Below are 22,948 nucleotides of genomic sequence, written 5' to 3' on the forward strand. Positions count from 1 at the left end.
ACTGCCCATCTAGCAAATGTAACATGAGGAGGACAAGTTGGATATATTCATGTTATCATATAATCGTTTGGTTCTCAGAGCAATCACAGAAAGCATCTTTAATTTGTGTTCCATGTTAAATGCTGGCTACAGGGACATTTGCCAAGTGCCAGTTTGAAATTTACTTGGGATTCATCCAGCTGGCAGATCAGTTGTACCAATCAGAACAGCCCATTTCTGGGGACTGGATTTCATAGCAGGAGCAGTGTTCTTATTTTTAAACTTACTATACTTTAACTTTTAATTTAAAATTCTCATGTGCTTTATTAAAATGTATATAGTATAAACATAGTAATATATATAGCACAAATACTTCATGCATTTCTGTAAATAATAAATAGTAGGCACAGTAAGTTCATTGTATTGTACTCATTGGTTTTTCATTTCTATTTTGAGTTCCTGGGATCCTCCTTAATCTCTACGTACAAGAAAGATACTGAAATGCAGATGGGTTAAACCTAATAGCTTGGGTAACTAGCTTTCTGTGTAGAATAAATTCTAAACTAATACTTTGTTTAAGGTAAGCAGGTAGATAGGCATCGTCAAAGACTACTTGGCACATTGGAAAAGGAATTCAAACAGATGGGATTAGCCCTGCAGAACTAATATGCAGGTCTGAAGATTAACCCTGTATAATAATACACTGTCACTTTCACGTCAGCAACTTCATGTTCCAGAGTAGCATTTCCCACAGTGTATTTTGTAGATCATTAGTTCCAAGAGATTTTCCAGGAAAAGTTATTCCAGATGTTTTGGAAACAACTTTCTGCACTTTTTTTTAAAGGTTCATAATGTACCTTAGCATAGCAAAGACTGATAAATATAAAAATATATTTACTTTTGAAAAGCCAGGTAATTTCTTTAACAAGCTATTTTCCAATTTAAATTATAAATTTAAAAACATGTAATTGTTTTAAATTCAAGTATTAGGTAAAGTGACATGTTAGTAGCAGTTAAGCTGTTGGTAATTGTTTTCATTTGAACTGTTAGGAAAACCAAAAATTTCAGTAACCCAAGGCACTGTCATGTAATTAATTCTATTTTGAGATTGTCAACCTAGTGATACTCTAAGCATAAACAGATTACTTATCAATACCAAATCCTATAAATATAGGCTTTGATATTCTCTAACTTGCATATACATCAAGGATTTTAAACATTTCCTTGCTTTCCATGAATTTCTTAAAAATGATATCTGAGAACGGTTTTTAAAATGTTACAACTAAATGTGGATCTTGAATCATCCCCAGGTTGGAAAACTGGAAAGTTGTGTCATATTGTGAGTAATAGAAAAATACTAAATATATTCAAGCTTCTCAGTCTGCGCCAGAGCATAAATTAAGCTAAAAAAAAAAAGCTTAACCAGCCATGCTTCAGGTTTTGGGACATGTAATATATAAATGTAACCTCCTACTAGAAAATAAATAGTTCTCTTACCATTAACCACCAAACCAAATCATGAGACAATATTTTATTTTCAGTTGTATTTGGAAAACCATGTATCTGTTGGCTTTGGCTTGCCATTTACTAAATAACTAAAAATGGCATGTTTAATGCTAAGTAGTATTTATGACCAGGCCATGGAACCCCAAATGGAATTGAGGTGGGGACTCTTGCATATTGAAATACAAAATAAACATTTTTCCTTAGTGTTATATTAGACAGTGTAAGACCCTTAAACTCACTCCTTCTGGAATATAACACCATCTTATGGAACATACGGATCCATGTGGCTTCCTTTCTTCAGCGGGCCCATCCATTCAGCTTCACTTAATAACTTTTCATTGATATTCCCATTCCACCTCCATCCCCATTCCCACCCCACCAGCACCCCATGTTTTAAAAGAAATACAGGTATTAAGGAGCAGGCCCACTAGAACCATCTTTATCCTAAAGGATAAGGCTTGGTGAGGAAGCCTAAAGGTTAGAGTGATAATGAACTAGGAAGCCTCAAGATCAGTGATAACTAACTCGACCAGAAAGGAGCTGCTCAGCAGCAGAAGTGGGCCCAAAAGCTTTAAAGCCAAGGTAGACTGGCTGACTAAACAGAAACCGCAGTGGTGGAGCTGTAGGCTGCTTATAGCGGGACCTGCTGTCCTTTCCACTCCCAGTGATGGCATGAATCCTTTTAGAGTAGTGGTTCTCAGACTTGGCATGCATTGGACACATGCTGGGCTACGCCCCCCCACTTTCTGATACAGTAGGTCTGTAGTCAGTAATTTGCATTTTTAACCAGTTTCCAGGTGATGCTGCTGCTGCTGCTGGTGGTGGTCTAAGGTCAATTTTGAGAACCACTGTTAGTTTAAGACTAGGAAATCCTATTGAATCTTCTCTTTTCCTTTTTCCTTCCTCTTGCTACCATAGTCCCCATCAAAACCTACTATCTTCTGTTATGGACTGTTCCAGAAGCCCTCTCTTCTTATGAGCTTTTTCTACATTGGTTCCTTTATTTTTTTTAACCATCTATAGTGAGGCAGTTTTGTAAAATGGAGTCAATATTTATTATAATAACTGGACAGCATTTTTACCTGACTTGGGATTCCATATACTTTCTTTACATGAGAATTTCTCATGATAATATATTCTTTCCTAGTTTAGAAAGTACATCTTTCTTTTGAAATTATCACATTTTAATTTTTAAGTACAGACACACCTCAGATATATTACATGTCAATTCCCGATCACTGCAATAAAGTGAGTCATAATCCTTTTGCTGGTGGAGGGTCTTGCATTTAATTTTTACAAAACCTGAGATCTGTGAAGCACAATGAAGTGAAACACAATAAAACAAGGTGTGCCTCTAGCTGCTTCCCACTTTCCCAGGTAATGTCATATATGTGATCTTCTAAATTCAAATTGGCTTTTTAAAGTATCAAAGTATTCTTTGGAGGGGTGTAAAGATCATTGCCCAGCAATAGAAAGTAGTGTCATGACTAGTATGCTGGAGTTAGAAGTTACATGAAGAGACACAGACTATCCTCTTCAAGCAACTGTTGCTTTAGCCACAAATAAGATAGGCTTTTTTGTAATCTGACTTGCCACCTGAGCCATGATTAATCAGAGGTAATCAGATACTGAGTTCTGAGGGCAAGCAGGTGGGTTTTCTGGGGGATAGAGGGTTACAGGAGCACTAGGTGCATCATAATAAAGAAAGAAAATGTTAGTTGGATGAAACTGTTCATGGACTTTAGAGGTCGTATACTTCAGCATTCTCATTGTGCACAGTAAGACATGAAACACTTCCTGGACTTGCCCAAGGTCACATAGCCAGTTCAGCACAATCACTGGACCACTGTTTCCATCTTGCCTCAAGGCTCCTGCAGCTCTTTGACACTGCCATGAAGGGAGGTTTTGTGGCATAGTCTGGTGGTAACTAGCCACATAGTTCAGCTTCTTAAAAAATAAGAAGCATATAACATTTAGTTTTTAAAAGATAACGGTTTTAGTGATTTAAAATGTATATAAATTCAAATAAATTACTGCCATATAACATACACAGTGTGCATATGTGTATTCAGCACTGTTTTGTTTAAAATAGTTTGTTTCTGACTGTGAAAAATAATACAAGCTCATTTTAAAATGTTTGGAAAATACAGATACACGTTAGTAAATGAAAACCAGGAATAAACCACTCAGAAGTAGCCCGTTGTGTTAGGGTAGGCTGTATGTGCTTATAAACACACTTGAAATTCAGTAATCTAACGCCATGGTTTAGTTTCCACTCTGCAGTTCAGTGTAGATCGGGAGTGAGGGGGTGGGAGAGGACTTCTTCTGAGACCAAGGCTCATTCATCCAGTGGCTTCATCCTACAGGTCTTTAAGTCCTGCACTGAATCTTGGATCTTTTGCCACCAGCTAGTAAATGAGAAAAGGGAGAGACCATGAAGGAACCCATTGTAGTTTAGAAGAACTAGTGCTCAAACCTGGGACAGCAGCCTAAAAACAATTTTGTATCTTATTTTTATTAAAACATTTACTTGTCATTTGCCCCTAGTCATGAAATGTTATTGGAATATTATATAGCCCTTACAGACTATCTCATTATTCACCATATTGTTTTTTTTTTTAAGATTACATATTTTTCTTTTTAGAGAGAGGGGAAGGGAGGGAGAGAGAAAGGGAGGCAAAACATCAATGTGAAAGGGAAACATCAATTGTTGCCTCTTGTATGTGCCCTGACCTGGGACCAAACCTGCAACCCAGGCCTAAGTGCCCTGACATGGGAATCAAACTGGCAACCTTTGGTTTTGCAAGACGACACCCAACCAACTGAGCCACACTGGTCAGCGCTAACCATATTGTTTTAAAACATATGTGAAAGACATCTTCTCTACTGTAGCTGCTCTTTAGAAGCACATTGTCTTGATGCCCTGTTTCTCGAGGTGTGTGTGTGTGTGTGTGTGTGTGTAAAAATGTTTTATATTCTTTGATTCAATTCTGCTCCCAATAATTTACCAATAGAGCACAAATATAAAGAGATGTATACATAGGCATGAAAATTATCTGTAAAATAGTCAAAAACTAGAAAAAAAGTGAACATGTTTGAAAGGGCCTGGTCAAGTCAATTTTGATTACTCTGTATGACATTGGAATACAGTGTAGCCATTAACAATGATGATTTTTATTTGCTTATAAAGATGTCACAACAAGTAAGATGTTGGGAACCGTCCTGCCTGGTTTCAGGGGCTGTAGCCTCATTAACAGACAAAAGGGTCCCACGACTAGGGCTGAGTGAAAAGGCCTTGGGGCCATGAGCCACTAAGAAGTCAGAACCTGTCCTCCTGGCAGGAGCACAGCCCCTGCCTCCCTCACTTCCCCTGCTTGGCCCTGAAAGATGGCTGGTTAGTCAATGACGGGTAAGACTCCTCAAGGGAGGAACAACCTAAGCCAGGCACAGCTGCAAAAAAGGGCCATCAGGGAAGGACTTGGGGGACTATAGAGAAGGGGCAGAAAGACCCTCACCCCTCAGCTTTGTCATAGCCTGAGTCCTCGTTCTATCTCTAAGAAGTCTAATCTCTTGGCTGCTTTGTTCCCCTCGCCTGACTCAGCCTGAAAACAATGCTAGAGGCAGCTGCAGCCTTGTACTGGACAGTTGGCTTCTGGGGGCAAATCAGGCCTGAGAAAGAATGCACATTGTTTCCTTTGAGGCTTGCTCTGCCTATTGATAATACTGTTGGTATGAACCTGTTGGTATGAACCAGACGTTTGCGCTCAAAGCATGGAGAGTGAAACTCCCTACTTCATGATACATGCTTCAACAACCTGCTGGCATCAGTATATCTCCCTGACCCTGACCAAAGACAATCCCTGTGTTTCTTCAATTATTATCTGTAGAAGATGTCATTTTTTCATTACTGCAGCTTTTTGGACATTGATTGATGAACTTTATGTGCATACTGTATATCTCTGTGTGAACCAAACTCAATAAATACCCAGGGAAAAGGGTGCTCAAGGCCATTCTCTGAGAGATTAGCCAGCCTTTTCTCCCCAAGCAGGTCTTGTCTTGGAAGTCTCATTTTATCTGAGACGGCTGGGAGGACCCCACTAGACGGAGACTCCCACATCTGGTGCCCGAACAGGGACAGAGGTTATGAGCCCTCGTCCCAGACGGAGGCTCCCACAGAAAGACAGGGAAATTAGAGTGGCATGTGTAATATGTAAAGTGAAACACACATATGTATGTGTTTATGTGAAGAGATATGTGTTTTTATCTGTGTATGAAGGATCCTCACCAAAATGTTAACGGTGATTGCCTCTGTGTTAGATTCATGTTGACTTTTTTCACTTTTAAAAACTGTTTTAGTAGTTTTTAAGTTTAGCAATGAGCATGAATCATTTTAATACAATCAGTGAAATTAGTAAAATTATTAGATTAGTATGTGTGGGGTCATTTATATATTGATTTATTTATATTCTCTGTTTTCAGCCTCAAAGTTACACATTCTTTAATTATTGTGGGACAGAATTATAAAGTTACATTTGACCTGTAGAGGAAGTCCCAATGGAGTTAGAGCTCTAGACCTTGTATGTAATGATCCTTTGCCAATAAGGAGCAAGCTTAAATGCCAAACTTACAAACCTCAGATATGGGAACTACATTCATTTAGGAACTGCAAGCCCTATGTTATGATATATTCTTGGGCTATCGCTGTGTTTTCTGTCATGGGTTCCTTCTATTTATTTACTACTATATCCATATCTGTCCCTTATATATCTTAGAAAGTGGACATGGTCTGTAGTCATAGCTAAAATGTGCTAGAGGATGTGAAATAACTCCAGGAGCCCATAGTCATGTCCCTTCCCTCCTGGTCCTCACCTTTCACAAATAACAGGTTCCTAAATATCTTTAATGGTTTTGTTATTGGTGTTTGGGTTTTTTTCCCTTTAAAAGTTGGTATAGGACTTCTGGTCAAGATGGCATGTGGCATAGGTAAACACAGCTTATCTCTTCACACAAACACATCAAAATTACAACTAAATTATAGAGCAACTATCATTCAGAACCATCAGAAATCAAGTTGAATGGAAGTCTGACAACTATAGAATTAAAGAAACCACATCCATCCTGACTGGTAGGAGAGGCAGACACAGAACGGACTGGTCCCACACCCAGGTGTGGTGGATAAAAATTTGAGAGAGAGATCTTGGGAGCAAGGAGTTCCAGCCCCATACCAAGTCTTCCAGCCCAGGGTTCTAGTGACAGGAAGATAAGTCCCCATAACTCCTGGCTGCAAAAACTATTGGGGACTCAGCCAGTGGAAGAAACTTTTGGAGTACCAAACAGTTCCTCTTAAAGAACTCACACACAGACTCACCTACTCAGACTCACTCCCTCTGAGCTCCATCACTGGGGTGGCAACTTGAAAGGCACAAGCTGCATACAAGGAGGAAGTGAAGGATCTGGCATCAAGGCAAGAACTGGGGGACAGCTTTCTCCCAGACAGAAAGGCCATTGTCACTTTACTGAACCCTCCCTGCAGAGAGCTGCAGAGCCAGCAGGCAGGTGCCATATCTGAGACTCCATCAACGTGACTAATACTGTTTGCCCCACCCTGAAGATCCCCTGAGGCTCCTCCCACCCAATTTATGGGCCCACCCAAGCTGTTAACAGAGACTTTTCCATTTCAATGGCTGATCTTGGACCATGCTTCACAACTTCTTAAATCCTCTCAAACAAACAACTGCTGATCTCAGTGAACCCCCAGCCCCCATTCCTCTTGCTAAGTGGCCCCAGGCACAGCACTAGCAGCAGCCAACCTAGATTCACAATTTGGCTTCACCTGGGATTCTCCAAGCCAAGCACAAGTGGCAGTCATCTCAGATTGTTTAATAGCACAGATAGTGGCCCTGGGAAAAACACAGGTGGGTGCTGACCTTGGCCTGTACCACCCAGGAAACTCCAGAGCCTGCATACTCAGTAGACAGCTACAGACCATGTTGGAGCACCACTACCCTGCCCCTGCACAGCTGGTCCTCAACAGAGGGTGGAGGTTTGTGGTCAGTGGTCACAGCCAGTCCTTGCAGCTGACTGGCCTGGATAAATCCCTCCCATTGACCTTCCAACAGCAATCAAGGCTCAACTACAAGAGAAGGGTATACTTAGCCCACTCAAAAGGCACACCTTGACTACCCAGCTTGGGTGATAGGGGAGTCTGACACTGGACCCTACAGGATACCTACTATATTAGGCCATGCTACCAGGACAGGGGAGTCATAGTAGCTCTACGTAATACATAGAAACAAACACAGGGAGGCTGCCAAAATGTGACAAAGAAACATGGCCCAAATAAAAGAACAGGATCAAAACTCCAGAGACAGAGCTAAACAAAGCAGAGATAAGCAATCTATCAGAAGCAGAGTTCGAAACACTGTAAGGATCTCATGGAACTCAGTGAGGACCTCAATAGCATAAAAAAGATCCATTCAGATAAGAAAAAAAGAATCCAAAAACATGAGGCTAGTGTTAGCAGCCTCTGGGACAATTTCAAGTGTTTCAACATTTGCATTATAGGTGTGCCAGAGGAGAAGAGAAAGAGCAAGAAATTAAAAATCTATCTGAAAAAATGATGGAAAACTTCCCTAATTTTGGTGAAGGAAATAGACATGGAAATCCCAGAAGCAGAGAGAGTCCTAAACAAGATGGATACAAAGAGGCCCACTCCAAGACACATCATACTAAAAATGCCAAAGTTTAAAGATAAAGAGAGAATCTTAAAAGCAGTGAGAGAAAAGCAGTTAGTTACCTATAGGCGAGTTCTCATAAGACTGTCAGCTGATTTCTCAAAAGAAACTGCAGGCTATAAGGGATTAGCAAGAAATATTTAAAGTCATGAAAAGTAGGGACCTACAGCCAAGATTGCCATACCCTGCAAAGATATCGTTTAGAATCGAAGCGCAGATAAAGAGCTTCCCAGACAAGAAAAAACCAAAGTAGTTCATTGTCACCTACCCATTATTATATGAGATGTTAAAAGAGATTTATTTAAAAAAAATCAAACTGTGAACAATGAAATATCAATAAATACCTATCTATCAACAATTGAATCTCAAAAACAAAATAAGCAAACAAGAAGAACAGAGACAGAGTCATGAATACAGAGAGCATTTTGATATCCAAAATGCTCTCTGTATTTGCCAGATGGGAAGGGGTGTAGGGGAATGGGTGAAGAAGTGAGAAGATTAAGAAGTACAAATAGGTAGTTGTAGAATAGCCAGAGGGATATAAGTTGTGGTATAGGAAATGGAGTAGCCAGGCAACTTCCATGCTTGGCCAATGGACATGAACAATAGTGTGAGGAATGCCTGCGTGAGTTGGGGGTGTTGGGTGGAAGGGGGCAAAGGGGGGAAAATTGGGACAACTGTAATAGCATAATCAATAAAATATAATTAAAAATAAATTATATAAATCTACAGTTTAAAGAAGTTTGTATTTTACTCAAGTTTGAGAAATGCTGCCTTAATGGATTTCTGATGAAATGTGAGAGGAATTTGTGTGCCCCATTTTTATAAGAGGAAAGCATGCATAAGCACTCTCAATGTTAAAATAAACAAAACTGAGCAGTTTGGGACAACAAGCATTTATCATTTCACAATTTCTGTGGATCAGAAATCCAAGAGCAGCTTAGAGTCTGGCTCAGGATCTTTTTTGAAGTTGCAGTCAAGCTGCTGGCTTTAGTCATCTGAAGGCTTGCCCGAGGCAGGAGAATCTGCTTCCAAACTCACACACTTACTGGCACACCTTAGTTCCTCATGGGCTGGAGAGCTTCAATTCTTGGCCAAATAGGCCTTGTCACAGGGCTGAGTGTCCTTAAGATATGGCAGCTGGCTTCCCCCAGAACAAATGGTGGAGAGAGAGTGTGTGTGTGTCGGGGGGGATCTTGCAAGTACATCGTCACTTCTGTCAAGAAGTACTTCTGTCAAATGCGATTGTTCTCTCACATCAGTCACGATACAGTGTGAGAAGGGACTGCCTACCTGCCAATACCAGGAAGGTGGAAACATTGTAGGGCATCTTAGAGGCTGCCTACCACAAGTATCAGTGTTCTTTTTAAGTAAATCATTAGGGAAAGTTGATTTTTTCACAGATTCCCAACCCTTTCTCTTAAAATGAGATGTTAGACATTGCCAGAGATGCTTGTTTGAGTGAAGTTTGGGTGAGAATACTCTTAGTGGGAAATGTGATGTGCCTTTTTTCTTACCCTAGTGAAAAAAGATCGTGTGAAACTTTTGCCAAGAATGAAAGGTGATTAATGGGCCACCCTAAGGGAAGGAAGCATGATTGAAAACATTGACACTGGCAGGATTACCCAGCACTCATCCAGTGTAATCAATTAGTGTATGTGTACTTGTACAGTACTTTTTAGTGGTCATCATTCATAATTAGGAGTAACTAGTTGCAAATTTAAGTATTCATTTTTTCATTGCAGTGTATAGCAGATAGTAGTTTTATAGCAAAGATTATATCATGGAGAAATTTACATACTATGTTAAGGAATTTGAACTCTCTTCTTTGAGAAATGGGGAGCCACTGAAGGATTTATAGGAAGTAGAGTGATGTGGTCAGATTTTGTTTTTGAAATCTCATTTGGCAGTAGTATTGAAAGTAGATTGAGGGATAAAATTTTGAATACAAAGAGATTATTACAGTATTCTAGGAGAGAGAACATGAATGCCTAAAATAAATCTGTAGTCTCAGGGATGGAGAGGAAGAGACTGGGCTGAGAGAAAGGATGGTAAAAACAGAAGGAATTAGTTACTACCTGGATGTGGGAGGTGAAAGTCAGATTAAAAAACTCCTAGGTTCCTGGCATGAAGAAAGGAAACTGGGACCAAGAGCTCTCTCTATCTTTACCTCTATCTCTGTAGAACAGCAATTTTCTATCAGTGCTGCCGAAAGCATTTTTTAAATATGCAATACCTGAGTAGTTGTTAGTCAGGGGCACTGACCTCTTTTCCTTTAGATTGTCAAGTAAAAAAATTACAACAGCCAACACAATAATAGCCATCTGGTGTGAATGGTTCAAAATTATACCTGTTATTTTTGTCAAATTGGCAAAAAACATATTTTTGGTGTGCCTCAGAATTTCAGTAATTAGCTTATGTGTGCCATGTGATGAAAAAGGTTGAAAATTGCTACTGTAAAAGAATGTGTGGATAATACGAGTTTTATTTTTCATCATTTGAGGTGGAGAGACTTTGGACAGTAGTGGGAGATACAAAGTGAACAGTGTGACATGTAGATCTGGAGCACAAGAAGTTCAACAGAATTGGAAATAGGGATTTTTGAAATATGACAGGAGAAATGATAGTTCCAGTTGTAGGAGACAGATGAGATTGTCCAAAGTGAATGTGCAGAATGAGAAAAGTATGTCAAAGGCAGAATTTTGTCAAATAACTAAAGTACTATCAAATCATTCCTTTATAAGCTGCAATTCGTAGGAAGAAAATACCAGTGTAGGGATTCATTCAAATTCCAACAGGACTCCTTTGTGACTTTGAACAAATGACTTAAAAGCTCTGAGCCTAAGTTTCTTCATCTATAAAATGAGAGGATTGTTTTAAATCAGTGGTCCTCAGGCCTTTTTTTCTACCTGATTACATGTAACAGGATGTTCACATGCGCAGCACATTTTCACAGATGTGCCCAGAATTATGCACAATTTCATTGCTCTCTGTTGTACAAGAAGTGCAAGTAAGTAAGAAGGTATGTTAATGTGAAGAGCACATTGGGTCTGTTTCATTATATATTTCAAAAAGTAGATATTTCACAAACGTGAGTATTTAATTAGCAACAAGGCGTTTGTGCTAGATACCCCACAGCTGATTGACATGTACTGTTGAAACCGGATGTGAAACCCCTGTCTACTTATATCACTTTCTTTTGTGGGGGTCACAGGCCACTTGAGAATCTGATGAAAGCAATGGATTCTTCCTGGAAAACAGCATTTAATTTGAGAGAGCCCAAAATTTTCTGAAGTTTATCCATGGAATCTCTTGGGATCCATGGACCAACAGTGTTAATTTTCTAACCTAGAAAAATTTCCTCCTTGAAGCTTTTGACTTGATATGTTTCAAAAGGACCCCTCATTCTTTGAAAATATACTTTGTGATTAGATAATTGTAGGTAAAGAATTCTATAGTCATTTTTAAATGGTGTTGTTTCTTAAAGGCATTATTATTGTTTATATCAGAGCTCGCCATAATTAGAAAACAGCTGCCTAGTTTGTGGGCAAACTAGAACCACACTAACATAAAGAATGAGGTGATTTGAAATATAACCACGTTAAAATAATTATTAGTTATATGAAACTAGCATTCTATATTATCTTCTTGTGAGGGAGGCAGTGAGGGCTGTGGTAGCAAGGCATCCGGATGGTGACAAGAGCCCAGGCATTCAAGAGGTTCGGCTAGTGCAGGAGTGTTTTGCTTGATGATTGCAGTGTGTCTGTCTAAGTCAGTCTTGACCAAGTGGTTCGGAAGTGTTTAGTGAGCTGAGAAATACATAATCTTGTAAACCTTTTTACAAAAACCGCATGACTTAAAAAGAGAGAACATTAATTTATTTTCATTAAAAATGCTATTTTTAATCTGGAAGTATTCTTGAATAACATGGATTGTGGATTTTAATTTAATCACACTAATACAGTAATATAATAATCTTACTCATAACTGAGTTTTATCTAGTACTTTTTTCTTTTTTCTTTTGTTTACTTCTTAGGCTCAGGAAGCACGTCTAATTCTCCTGATAATGACAAATAAGTACTACTTCAACAGTTTTTCCATCATCCAGTTATTTCATAAGAAAACTTGCACTAATGGTAATACAGTTTGATTTTGCTCTTTGTCTAAAATGGTGTATTTACCAAAGAAAATTCAGTTTTGATCTAAACTAGTTATTAAAACTTGCCCTGACTGGCGTGGCTCAGTGGATTGAGTACCGGCCTGCAAATCAAAAGGTCGCTGGTTCGATTCCCAGTCAGGGCACATGCGTGGGTTGCAGGCCAGGTCCACAGTAGGGGTGTAAGGGAGGCAACCACACATTGATGTTTCTCTTCCTCTCTTTCTCCTTCCACTTCCCCTCTCTAAAAATAAGTAAAATATTAATAATAATAAGAAACTGGTTATTAAAACTTTGAGAAAAAAGTAGAATGCATACTTTTTATTAGTTTTAATGGGTCACTTTTCCTTTTTTCATGAATTATCTTGTATGTTAGGTTTTAGGCAAATTGCATGCACTGGGCCAGTAATAATTAATCCTGGTTCAGTGGTCAAGAATGTTGATTTAATAAACTTATTTCCAAACTGTGGAATAGCCTATGGAGAGCATAGTAATTTTGTTTACATTTAAGTTGCATGCTGGTGAGACCTTGCTGCATATGGTCTGTATGGTTGTTGGACCAGTCCAGTTTTCAGTCCATCTGCTCATTCTTTACAGGTCAGCTTTTCTCCCTGCTCCTCTTTTTTTTTTTCTTTTAGTAGTTGTCACTTTACTTGAGGTTTTCTTGGCCTTTAAATGCAGATGAGTTGTTTTTCAATGAAATAACTTTAAGCCTTTAAAAAATAGGATTTATATGTCTGTCAAACTTGTTTGATATCTTTCAATCGTAATAGAAAGTTTTCAAATCTGCATATTTTTGAGAGAATGAGTATTTATGTTCCGCTGTATCTGAATTAATGATTTTAAAGAAGCTCTCACATTATCATGAAAAGAAATTTATCCTTCTCAGTTTTTTCCTAACAACTCTATTTTTTTAAGTACGGCTGGTCTCTTCTTACAATTTCCTGCCATTTACTGTGTAATTTGCTTTTGAAGGTTTCTGGATATTTTACTCACCCTTTTGCTGTTATTCCACTTTTATGATTACCATATCCAGTCCGCTTTTTTATTTTTATGTTTCTACCAAGAGTGAATGCTTGGGAAGAATGATGTGGTAAAAAGAACATGTCTTTATTGGGGGTGAGGAGTATCACCATTGTAGCCTCATTTTTCCACTGAATAAGTTTTCCCAAGAGTAGATTGGGAAAATTTTAAAGCTACATTTATTCCTTGAAATTAAGATGCTATTTTCAACTATTATATTGAATTCCTCACTTAGCAAATATTTTAATTACTGCTGGTACTAAGCAGAATAGAGGATACAAAGATAAACATGAAATAGATTATTTCCTGTGGGATATCAAGTTGATTGGGGAAGATAGGCTGTGGACTTACATAACTACATTGTGGAATATGAAGTAGTAGGAAGATACAGATCAATGGCTGTGGTAGCTCAAAGTATTTTTGGTTTGGGAGGAATGAGAGAATTAGGGAAGGTATTCTTATGAGTCTTTTATAATAAACTTTGTTAAATACTTAGAAAAAAGAAACTTATGGCCCTGGCTGGTATGGCTCAGTTGGTTCGAGCATCATCCTATAACCAAAGGCTTGGTTCAAATCCTGGTCAGGGCACTTTCCTAGGTTGCAGGCTTGATCCCAGTTGATTGAGTATGGGAGGTAATTGGATGATTTTTCTCTCACATTGATGTTTCTCTCTCTCCCTTGCTCTCTCTCTAAATCTTTTAAAAGCAATGAAAAAAAATGTCCTTGGGTGAGGAAAATCAGTGGAAGGAAGGAATGAATGAACGAATGAACTTCTGGTTATGTAAATGACATATTATAGTTTCTGAGTGTACCCTATGGAAAACCTTTTGTGAGAATTTTATCATTTTGTATTGTGTCTTCTGGCCTATTAGACCAATGGTTCCTTGACACTAAGAATCATGTATTATCTTTGTGTTGCCAGAACTTTATACTTGATTAATGTTTATGACTTGATTTTTGAGAAAATGAGTCAGCTAGAAGCCTAGACATTTACACATTGAATCAAGATAAACATTTCATATAGTTTTGTATTCTATTCTCTAACATAGGTATTGTCCTTTGTATCATGAGCTTCAAAACATTAAAAATATTCACAGAACATCCCTAGTTGATAAGTAATACCAATGAAACTTGGCTCATTGTGTATAAGGCCCATTTTTTTGGACAAATTTTTGAGGGAAAAGTAAGGATGTACGTTATACATGGGTGTGATAATCCTGTGTATAATGTGCACAATTCATGGGTGTGCATTATACACAGGAGCACATTATACACAGCAAAATACAGTGTATATGTAAACGACTTAGCATGGAATTGAAAAGGAGTAAAATCTGAAATACTGTCATAATTCAGGATATTTGTCCCTTTTTTAGTTTTATTTTAATGGAATTTGTTTTTTGTTTTGTTTTTAAGATTTTATTTATTTTTAAAGAGAGGGGAAGGGAAGGAGAAAGAAAGAGAGAGAAACATCAGTGTGTGGTAGCCTCTCCTGCAGCCCCCACTGGGGAGCTAGCCTGCCACCCAGGCATGTGCCCTGACTAGGAATCGAACCAGCGACCCTTTGGTCAATCCACTGAGCTACACCAGCCAGGGCTATTTCAATGGAGTTCATATTCAAGAAGTATTGAGATCCAGTGCAATTTGAAAGTAATGTGTACCATAAGTCATTGAAGTTTGTCCATAGTCACAAATGCTGTCTACTTTGAGATGAAGCATTTGCCATCCTAAAAAACAGTGGAATAATTTTCCCCAGGTCACCTGGTAATACATGCTTAAAGGGTTATGCTTTCCTAGTGTTCCTCAATAATAAGGATAGTTGGTTCAAAGTCACTAAATATATGTTATTCATTACTCTTTAATAGTTATCTATAGGGCAGCTAGAAGAGTCTTCCTATTGATAGATCATTACATGTTTAAAACTTGTGTAAAAAATTGTTTTTGTATTTTTTGGTTTAAATAAATGGGTTATAAAAATCATCTTTTAATAATTCCAACAAAATTTTTTTGTTGATACATACCAATTAACACTTTTAGCAACCATAATATTGGATAATGTTGGGCTTAGGCAGTTTTGTGTAATGTATTTATAGTTGGAGGACTTGGATTCTATTACATGACCTTGGGCAAGTCCCTTGGCTGATTCAGCCTCATGTTGCTCATCTGTAAATATACACTGTGATGCAGAGCTGTTATATACAAGTGTCACGATGGTCGTATGAGTTCTAGTGGTTCTTAAAACAAGGAGATGCATTAGAACCAGATGCTAGCACTTTACACGTATAGATGGCTGGGTCCCATTCCAGGTCTTCTAAATCAGAATCTTTTCAGGTTGAGGCCTATGTACTTTTTAATCAGACACTTAAGAATCTTTTTACAAAGGAAAATTCATACAAACCCTATCTTGTAATATTTATTCTCCTTTGAATCTTAAATAAGTATTAGGGGGCTACCAGAGAGATATTTGTCAGGCTATTTATCATAGGTGTTTTAGGAAAATAAGAAAAGACAACCATAGGAAAAAGACTCATTTGCAGAACAAAAAAGTGAGTGAGTGTCTGAGAAGCAAATATAAAGGACAACTTAAATTCTAGCACTTTCTCACCACCAATAGTAGTTCCATGTGTATCTTCAGTCAAAGAATATCTTGGGAATATCTTGGGGGGGGGGGTAAAGTAAAAGTGAGTATGTTTTAAAATCATACTCAACTAATGAGAATCACCAGCCATTTGAAACAAAAATATTACAAAAAGATTTACCTAGTATAGTATATACAAACATTATTTAAAAGATTTACCTAAGTATAATATTAAACATATCCTATCTCAAGTCATATTATATTGCTCTTAAACATGTGCTTGGATGAAATGGACAGTAGATTCTTTTCAATATCAGAAGGAGTGTAAGTTGATATATCTTTTTTGGAGGGCAGTTTGACACTATCAAAATTACTATTGCCCCAGAAATTAACCCTTGCATATGTGGTTAGTTGACTTACAACTAGGATGCCCACCAATACCATTTAATAGAGGAAGGACAGTCTTTCCCAACAGATGATACTAGGAAAACTGGATGTCCTGATGCAACAGGATAAGGTAAAACATTCACCATATATAAAAATTAACTCAAGATGAGTCAGAAACCTAAACTAAGAGCTAAAACTATAAAACCCATAGAAGAAAACATAAGAGAAGATGTATATAACATTGGATTTTGTAATAATTTCTTGGCTATGATACTACAAGCACAGGCAACAAAAGAAAACAGAACTTGGACTTAAAATTAGAATTTGTATATATCAAAACTTATGTATCAAGAGAGTAAAATAGTTGTAGAATAGAAAAAAGTATTTGCAGATTATATGTCCATTAAGGAATTGATAACCAGAATATATAAAGAACTTTACAACCCAACAACAAGGCAAATGACCCAATTCAAAAAAGGATAAAAATGAGACTCAGCCATTTTTGCAGAGAGAATGTACAAATGACTAATAAACACATGAAAAGATGTTCAACATCACTAGGCATTAGGGAAATAAATACAAATAAAAAATCATGATACATCACTTTATGCCATTAAGATGGCTCTTATTAAAAATGGTTAGTAACAAGTATTGGCAAGGATGTGGAGAAATTGGAAATTCCTAGTGGGACTTTCCAATGTTCATAGCAGCATTATTCACGATAGTCAAACGATGGAAATGACCCAAATGTCCATTGGCAGATAAATGGACAAACAAAATGTCATACATACATAACAATAGAATTTAGTCAACCTTTTAAAAAATGAAATTCTTCCCTGGCTGTCTGGCTCAGTGGATGGAGTACAGGCCTGCGAACCAGGGGGTTGCCGGTTCAATTCCCAGTCAGGGCACATGCCTGGTTTGTGGGCCGGGTCCCCTGTGAGGGGCACTCAAGAGGCAACCACACATTGATGTTTCTTTCCCTCTCTCCTTCCCTTCCCCTCTGTCTAGAGATAGATAAATAAAATCTTTTTAAAAAATGAAATTCTGTTACATGCTACAAAATGGATGAATCTGGAGAACATTATGCTAAGAGAAATAAGCCAGATACAGAAGGACTAATTAAAGTAGGTAAATTTAAATAATGCCAGTTTCTGCTCAGGCTTAATGTGAATTTTTTTGGTGTCTGGCAAATGATAATGGGATATGAAATAGCTTTCCACTTTTCAGTGAGCATTTCTCAACATATCTTTTTGGTTGTTATTATTAAACACTCCAGATTAGATTCTACAGTCACTGTTGGGTGTTTAGATATATTTTACGTTTGTGTTTCTAATACTGTGTTAGAATCCAGTGCGTATGCTCTGGTACCTAAACTGCCCTTTTTCTATATATGCCTCACACAGTAGTATGAATTTAAAGTAGTAAAGTTTGCATTACAAGATGTATTTGAATTATTTATTTACTTTTATAACTTGAATTTTTTTGTTTATTTACTTAAAAAACACTTAATAATTGGAACCTTCGTGGACCATCAGCAGTCTAATCTTTTCTGGGGAATTGATAGAACCACTGATGCCTTTCTCTTGAGCATTATTGTTTTCATCAAATATAGAAATAAGAGTGGGAGAGAATTCCCTGGAACCACAGTTGTACATGAAACTTTAAAACTTTAATTCTAATATGTACACTGGTGATGAGACTTTTAGGTTCAATTTTTGTGGAAGGCAGTTTGTCAATATTTATCAGAGGTTAAACAGGCCCACCCCTTGACCCATCAATTCCATTTCTACGAATTTGCCTTACATTTTATTTCCAAAAAATGTGCAAGTTGGATATACAAGGATGTCCAATATAACAGAGATGGTTAGGATTTAAAAAAAAAGCTCTGACAGTGTCTGACTGGCGTAATTGTACACTGAGACTATTAAGAATGACATCATTCTACACATACTGACTTAGAATAAAATGTCAATCATATAACTTAATTTAAAAACTAAAATATAGAACATAATATATGTTCTATATATTATGATGAGAAAATAATGAAAATGTACCTGACAAACATTAAAATTCTAGGGAATGACATGTAAATATGAATATATTACTTTTATAACAATACATTTTTAGAACTCAAAAATGTAGTATCAGGATGAAGGGCTATAACTCTTAGTCACAAAATATTTTAGTGCTCTCAGGTAATGCTAATATTATTTGTGCATAATTGGTGGAGCACTGAGTTTGGAGTTAGAAGTCCTAGATTCATAATCTGGAACTACCACCCATCTAGCTGCAAGATCCTGGACGAAAGCCGATCTTTAGGAGCCAATTTTCTCATCCTTAAATGAAACCCATGTAAAGTATTTTGCATCTCATGGAGTGCCCAGCAATATTAACTATTATTATAATGCTGCTGAAATCTTCCTTGATTGACATGATCAAACTGGAAAAAATACCAGAAGGACAAGAAACAAGAATAAGCTATAATAATAAAACATCCAGAAAGAAGTTTTCAAAGTATTTGATTGAACTCCTGAATTTCTTGCTCAGGAGTTCTCAATTATTTTGGCATTGTGTAGATATATAGAAAATAGTGGTAAATCAATGTGTTTACATAGGCCAGTCAGCCGCTTATCACTGTTATCCTTAACTTAAAAAAAATGCAGCATATAGTACTTTCTGAACATTACTTTGCTTTAAAATGAACCTTGAGGACATTATGCTAAGTGAAATAAGTCTGTCAAAAAAAAAAGACGAATAGTGTGTGATACCACTAACATGACATACTCTTTTAAAGAATATTTTATTTGTTTATTTTCAGAGAGCAGGGCATGGAGGGAGGAAGAGAAGGAGAGGAATATCAATGTGTGGTTGCCTCTCATGCGCCCCCTACTGGGGACCTGGCCCACAACCCAGGCATGTGCCCTGATTAGGAGTTGAACCTCCTAATCAGACCAGCACTCAATCCACTGAGCCACACCACCCAGGGCGACATGACATACTTTGAGTAGTCAAAATGGTAGAGACAAAGTCGAAATGGTGGGCTAGGGGAAGGGAAGTGAGAAGTTATTGTTTGTTAAGTACAGAGTTTCAGTTTTACAAGATGGAAAGAGCTGTGGAGATGGGTGGTGGTGATGGTTGCTCATTATGAATGTATTTAATACCACTGAGGTGTGCACTTAAAAACGGTCACAGTTGTAAGTTTTATCACAGTTGTGAGTTTTTATCACAGTAAAACAAAATTGAAATATAAGTGTGGTACCAAATTATGCAATGTAGGTCATTGGGCTAATGGTATTATCTAAGGTTCAAAATCTACAAATATTTACAATGTTAATAACTTCATTTTTCCTTGATTTTTTTCATATTATAAGTCTAGGAAAAGTGCAGATTTCAAAAACTGATAAGCTGAAATTTCAAGTGACTAAAGTATGACAGCTCACCTGCCTAAGAATAGACAGGCATCAGACAACATGGACTCCAGTCCTAATTTTGTCATTTACTAACTCTGTGTCCTTGCTGGATTCTGGTCTGTAATGGAGGTGGAATTTTACAAAGTTGATTTGAGCAGAAAATGAAACGGGTATGAAAGTGTTGTAGCCCTGGGTGGTGTGGCTAGGTGGATTGAGCGCTGGCCTGCAAACTGAAGGGTCACTGGTACAATTCCCAGTCAGGGCACATGCCTAGGTTGCAGGCCAGGTCCCCTGTAGGTGCATGCGAGAGGTAACCAACCAATCGATGTTTCTCTTGCACATCACTGTTTCTCTCCCTCTCTTTCTCCCTCCCTTCCCCTCTTTGTAAAAATAAATAAATAAGCTTTTTTTAAGTATGTTGTAAACTTGAAGGCACTATGCATATTGAAGGAGCTTCATAATCTTTTTCTAATTTAGACTTTCTTTGCATAATGTTTTTATTAGATGACATAAAAGCCCGTTGTGACAATATTCGTAATGGAATGAGACAGTAATGGTAAAATGGAACACTTACTGTAAATCCATGCTAACCGCTATGAAATCTTTTGGCCTAGCTACACATGCAGACTAACATACTGCCTGTGGTAGCATATATGAGCTTATGACCTAAGGACTGTTGAATTGCAAACAGATTTTTATAAGTCAGCAAAGACATTAATCCAAAAAATAACATCACAGTTTCAAGTGTTGTTAATGAGCTGACTAGCTGCCTAACTGTCGCTCTCCCTAAGTTCCAGGGCTTAAGTTTGGAGGGGAAGCCTTTTGAGCTGGCATAATTCAAGAGGGTTCTGATGAGCTTCACATGTATATATAATATTTAGTCTATGAATAACTTGCATACCAGAATGACTTCTATTTTGCATTTGCAGACTTTCTATTCCTGGAGCAAATGTTATGTTTTCTAATTAGTTAGTTCCTTTAATGATCAATTTCAGACATGAGGAGTACTATTTATAAAAAGCAGTGAAGTACAAGGAGGAACTAGCAAGGATTTAAAAATCAGCCTTGACATTCTTTTATATTGGGAACTAACGTTATTTTGAATATGACTGCCTACCTGAAATTAGGGGTTTCCCCCCTCATCACAAATAATAGTAGACATAATTTTCAGACTTAGGAGAATACCTTTCCTTTATACCTTGGGAAGAAGTGGAACATTTTACAAAATCATTCCAGGATTTGGAGTAGAATAGAAAATGAAAAGTGAAGTTTGTGCTTTAGAGTGTTAATTTGCTCTGACCAAGAATTAACAGAAGGAAGTAATAAATGGACAAGTCAGATTTATTGTCCAGTTAACACTGAGTAGATTCACAAGAATATTGAATTGGAAACCGCTGGTATAAATTTAAAATCCAAAACCTTCCTCAGAAGTACCCTCACCATGTATCTAGGACAAATGAAGAACACTCTCTTGATTGGTCATCTTCAGTTTCCAAAGGGACTGTTGGGCAGTGACTATATTAGTGGGAAGATGGAATTATATAATTAGATTATTTTGGCTTTTTCTAGATTCATACCTTTTTTACAAGTCATTTGCATTCCTGTGGTCAGTGATGTAAGGAAACACTAGGTTATTAACAGTTTCCAATGATTTCCTTAAGAGTCCCTTTGGTTGCAGAATCTTTGATGTCCTTGTTCATAAGAGGTGGGGTGTGAGGGCAGTGACTTAGGCAAAGGGATTCTTTAAATATATTCTTCACAGTTGTGAATAATGGAAGTTCCTCGAGGGCAGGAAGCTGGTTCTCCATTGTGCCCCCAACATTTGAACTGGTATTTAGTGCGTAGGAGGCACTCCAAGAATACTTTTTATTGAATGATCACAAATATGCTTGTTACAAATTAGTATAGTGTAAATTTATTTAAAGAACAAACCATTTAAGCATCAAGTCTTTGAAATAACTTGAACTGTAAGGACTAATGATGAGTTAGTTATGAAACATGGATCTTTTGTGTATGTGTGGAAGAAAACCTGAGGCTGGCTGAGTACTCATTGCAAAATGTTATAGATAAAAATCCCTGCATGAATATAAAGTGCAAATATGTTCTTATCATTCTCTTTAAGCAGATTTGCACTTGAGATGACCCACTGGGAAAAATGATGAATCCACTAAGGCTCACTTCTACCATAGCATTTCATTGATTTAGTTATTTTCTCCTGTATCTCTTGAAAAAGAGGTCTGACTGTCTATGCAAAAAGAGGTCTATGCATGTATTTTGCTTTGTGTGTGTGTGTTTGTGTGTTTGTTTAAATAAAGGCAGTGCTGTGTCTCCTTCCTTCAGGAAATTCCTTTTTTCTGTGTGAGGTGGTTTTTGTCATTTCCACTTGAATGTGAACGAAGAAGTCATCCTTTTCCTGTGAAAAGGAAATTTCCCAGCTGTTCATAAATTGCAGAGCCTGCTGTGGGAGAGGGCAGGATTTCAGAAGGAGTTCCTTCTCTCCAGTCCACGTGTTCTTTTATTGCTCTTTTCATACAGCTGACCTAATCATTTCTAATGTATACCATCTAACTGACAAGATGGTGACTTCCTCTTTGAAAGTTAGCTCTGTTTTTGTGTACCAGACCCATGGTGGATAGTGCTTTGTGAGAGCTGTGGCAACACTCGTGTTCTCTGCTCTGATTGATTGAAGAGGTAAGCTGGGAAAATCAGGAGATCGAAAGGGGTTGTTATTTTGAAAGTAATTCTGTAGTGTTTTCTTGGTTAAAATGCTTACCACTTCCTCTCTCCTCTAAACACACCCATTTGAGTATATCACTATTTCCTTTGTTTTGAACCTCTTTTATTTTTGTGTGTAGAACTACCATTTGGAATATGATCTCCTGGTGTTTTGCCTAAGCACCTCTCCTCGGCATCTGAGTATCCATCTAACAGCCTCTTTTCAGTGTTACAAACTAATCAAGGATCTGACATGCTGTTAATTATCATTGGTCCCAAATATACCATTGCTTTTACTCATGCTGCTCCTAGTGCCAAAAACGTGCTCCTGCTGATTTTGCTTTGCTAACTTGTATCGCTTTAAATTATAATTTATAAATCACACATATGTACATATATATGCATGATTCATAAATCACATGTTAGCTGCATTATGAAATGCTCCTTTTCACCTTTGTTG

General features: G+C 37.5%; 1 protein-coding gene across 6 annotated transcripts in view; it reads left to right on the forward strand.

Annotated features, from left to right (window-relative positions):
* ADD3 (adducin 3) overlaps positions 1 to 22,948 on the forward strand; it is a 125,636-nt gene that overhangs the window by 27,833 nt on the left and 74,855 nt on the right. For 2 of the 6 annotated variants that reach the window (XM_045854019.1, XM_045854020.1), the window contains exon 2: positions 12,256 to 12,355. The exons of 3 other annotated variants lie outside the window; for them this stretch is intronic. The gene's annotated coding sequence lies outside the window, so the exon portion shown is untranslated. Of the gene's footprint in view, positions 1 to 12,255; positions 12,356 to 22,444; positions 22,465 to 22,948 lie in introns of those variants that run through there. One more of the 6 variants, XM_045854021.1, reaches the window with a different exon arrangement.

The sequence above is a fragment of the Phyllostomus hastatus genome, unplaced genomic scaffold (genome assembly GCF_019186645.2).
Source record: "Phyllostomus hastatus isolate PE091 unplaced genomic scaffold, TTU_PhHast_1.1 phas_scaffold_1066, whole genome shotgun sequence".
Lineage (NCBI taxonomy): Eukaryota > Metazoa > Chordata > Mammalia > Chiroptera > Phyllostomidae > Phyllostomus > Phyllostomus hastatus.